Source organism: Sapajus apella, unplaced genomic scaffold (assembly GCF_009761245.1).
Source record: "Sapajus apella isolate SASKATOON/1434 unplaced genomic scaffold, GSC_monkey_1.0 scaffold28, whole genome shotgun sequence".
Taxonomy (NCBI): Eukaryota; Metazoa; Chordata; class Mammalia; order Primates; family Cebidae; genus Sapajus; species Sapajus apella.
Genome location: NW_022436968.1, coordinates 23,925,108 through 23,929,229, shown reverse-complemented (window position 1 = coordinate 23,929,229; position 4,122 = coordinate 23,925,108).

Sequence of the window (4,122 nt, the reverse complement as noted above, 5' to 3'; positions counted from 1 at the left end):
GCAGGTAGCCAGGTAGCCAAGGGTGACCTAGGTCAAAGCTGGTGACCAGGGCAGGTGACCAGAGCAGGTGACTGGGATGAGTCAGGATAGAACAGGGAACTGGGGGAACAGACGTGAACTACGTCTGTAGTTAGAATTGGTGGAGAAGGTTGTTTACTGAAACTACTAGGAAGTTAAACTTTAAAATGGAGGACAAAGAACTGAACAGACCAACATACTGATTCTTTGCAGAGAAATTTAGAACGCATTGTATCCAACAGCAACTATGGTTTGTGGTTAACACAATGGATCACCCATTGTGGCATCACTTCAAGTCATATGAATTAAGTATGCAACTTGAGTTGCAATTGTGGGTGTTAATAGTCTGTCTGATTTCACCGATAGATTAACTGTTTGCTTTTTTTGAGACAGGATCCTACTGTTGCCCAGACTGGAGGGCAGTGGCACAATCATGGCTCACTGCACCCTTAATTTCCCAGGCTCAAGTGATCCTCCCACCTTGGCCTCCTGAGTAGCTGGGACAACAGAGTCGTGCCACCACACTCAGCTAATTTCTTATTTTTTGTAGAGACAGGGTCTCACTGTGTTTCTCAGGGTGATCTTGAACCCCTGGCCTCAAGTGATCCTCCCACTGGGCCTCCCAAAGAACTGGGATTACAGGCGTGAGCCACTTTGCCCCACCAAATGTCTGAAGATTACTGTGACCACTCTGGAGAACTAGGATAAGCCCCACCCCAAATTCAGTTCAGATGTTAGGACTGATGATGCCAAGCACACCTCAAGAGATAATCAAAAGTTTGATTACTTGCATAATTGACGTCTCTAGGGAAAGCACAGCAGGGCTTTCTGTAGGTCCAGAATGGCCTGAGAGAGCAGGGAACAGACTGGCTCTGAGTTTTATTGTGGTTAGAGGGTGAGGGGCAGGGTGAGGGTTCCCTGCTGTTGGGAGAAGCTTATGTAGTTTGACTCTCTCCACAGCACCAAAAGAGAGGGCACCTAGCCTTTTTTTTTTTTTTTTTTTGAGATGGAGTCTTGCTCTGTCGCCCAGGCTGGAGTGCAGTGGCTTGATCTCGCCTCACTGCAACCTCTGCCTCCCGGGGTCCAGTGAGTCTCCTGCCTCAGCCTCCTGAGTAGCTGGGATTACAGGCGTGTGCCACCACACCAGGCTAATTTTTGTATATTTAGTAGAGACAGGGATTCACCATGTTGGTCAGGCTGGTCTCGTACTCCCGACCTTGTGATCCACACACCTCGGCCTCCCAAAGTGCTGGGATTACAGGCATCAGCCACCGCGCCCGGCTGCATCCAGCCTTTCTTATCAGCTTGCTCAGATGTGGGGCAGAGGGGGAGACAGAGAGGTGGGGCTCAATGCTGCTGCTAGTCAAATGCCAAAGAGTGGAGCCAGACTCCTTATTCCAGAGAGTGCTAGTTTAATTTTTAACTTTGTGAAGATTGTGGCAATATTTTCTAAAAGTTCAGATCATGAAAAAGAGAACAACTGCAACATCACCAGCATAACCCAGATCTCACTAAAAAGGAAGGCTAAATGACTGTGTTCTTTTAAGGACAGAAGGAAGGACACGGACAACTGCATTAGGGCGATAAGTTGCCCAAATGGCACACACGTACAATATGCAGGAAATAGCTTTGGCCTGGGCAATGCAGAAGAGGTGATTGCAAAAACACACATGGACGCTGGGCTTCACAGTTCTGGGATTAGATAAGGAAGAACTAAATCAGAAGGGTTTGGTTTTTTTTGTCTCCCAAAGACACCTCTACTAAGTTAAAAACAGTGACCACTGAATTGGTATGGGCATATCACATGAATAAACATACAGTATTTTATCATTCTCTTGATGGCACTATGGAAGTGAGTGGTTACATTTCCTGCTTCTCAGGTTGAAGCTAAAATGTCCTGTGGGCAAACAAAAGAGGGAAATTTGAGAACTGACGTTGGCCCCTGTAATAGGTTGCTAGGGCTGCCATAATCAAATATCACAAAACAGGTAGTTTGACACAACAAATTTTTCCTCTCACAGTTCTGTAGACAAAATCTGTAATCAAGGTGTGGGCAGGGCTGTGTTCTCTCCAAGGTTCTAGGGATGAACCTGTTGCACGCCTCCATCCTAGCTTCGGGTGGTCCTGGCAGTCCTTGGCATGCCTTAGCCTGAAGATACAGCACTCCAATTTCTCCTTCCAGCCTCACTTGGAATCATACATCTTCGGGGGCTGTGTGTGTGTGTATGTGTAAATTTCCCTCTTAAAGACAGCAGTTATATTGGATTTATGGGCCACCCTAATCCAGTATGACTTCATCTTAACTTGATTACATCTACAAAGACCCTTATTTCCAAATCAGGTCACATTCACAGGTTGCACGTGGACATGAATTTTAATGTTGGGGGTGACATTGTTCAACACTTCACAGTGTAGAGCTCATCTCATCAGACTGTACCTATGATTCATGCTTTCTAAAATGCATCAAGAAATGAGTCGAATTACAACAGCAACAAAATGTTCTCCTGCTCTTAGCTACTTTAATTTGAAAAATGGAGTTTCAAATAATTGTCTTATTTCTATGAAGATGTTTAGTGAAACTACAGAAAGCACAAAACAAAAAATTATTGATATTTTGTTCAAATGAAAACTAGACTTTCCTCATCTATCAACATATTCAGCAGAAAGAGCTGCTGGGAAAATCCTGGGAAATTCTATTCTGTTTATAAATTTCTATAATATGGACTTGATAATAGCAGAGCTGAAAGTCAAAGTGAATTTACATTTGCCTGTAATCAGTTTACCACTGCATAAAAGGAAGGAGGGATGTCCTAAAAGCTGTGGGCAGTTCAGAAAAGTATTATTGAAAAAGGCGGCTACGTACGCTAGGTGATGCCTATAATCCCAGCACTTTGGGAGGCTGGGACAGGCAGATCACCTGAGGTCAGGAGACCAGCCTGACTAACATGGTGAAACCCCATCTCTACTAAAAATACAAAATTAGTCGTCGGGCATGGTGGCAAGCGCCTGTAATCATAACTACTTGGGAGGCTGAGGCAGGAGAATCGTTTGAACCCGGGAGGCAGAAGTTGCAGGGAGCCGAGTACACCACTGCACTCTAGCCTAGGTGACAGAGCAAGACTCCATCTCAAAATAAAAAAGTGATTTAAATAGTTAATTTAAATTTACATTTGTGTGCATATATGAGCTCTTATAGTCTACTTTTGAGAATAACTTAGTAAAGCTTTTAAATTAAAATCAGAAGTAACTATTAATTTCATTATATATCATATGTACATTTTTCTGTTTATTTACTGAAATAAAAATTTACAGCGAACTAAAAAAAAACTTTTCTTTTTTGAGACAGAGTCTTGACTTCTGCCTCCTGGGTTCAATCGATTCTCATGCCTCAGCCTCCTGAGTAGCTCAGACTACAGGCATGTGCCACCACGCCCAGCTAATTTTTTGTATCTTTAGTAAAGATGAGGTTTCACCATGTTGGCCAGGTTGGTCTTGAACTCCTGACTTCAAGTGATCCACTCGCCTCTGCCTCCCAAAGTGCTGGGTTTACAGGCGTGAGCCACTGCATCCGGCCACTAGCAACCATTTTTTAAGAGGAGGTAGATAATATTTAACACTTTATAAGAGTTGGCTGTCAGTGAAATATTTCATAATATAATTTAATAAAATCGGTACTAACTATATTATTTAATATGGTACACACAATCTGAAAGAAATCACATAAAAGTTTTATTTATAGCTTTTATTTAATATGTTTTTTAAAAACTGGTAGTCTCAGAAATCATTCCAGTTATAGGGGAAGAATTGGTGTTATTAACTTACACTGATTTGCTATTCAAAAAGCTTTTTTCTTCCTAGCTAATAACATAGCCCTAAAGATAAGAATAGTGAAAAAGGTTTTCTAATGTTTAAATATATTTTAAAAGTCTTTTTTTTTTTTTTTTTTTTTTTTTGCCCAGGCTTACTGGCTCATGCCTGTAATCCTAGCACTTTGGGAGGCCAATGAGGATCTCTTGAGCTTAAAAGTTTGAGAGCAGCATGAGCAAAGTAGTGAGACCTGGTCTCAATTTTTTTTTAATTAATTCTTAAAAAAATCATTTTTTT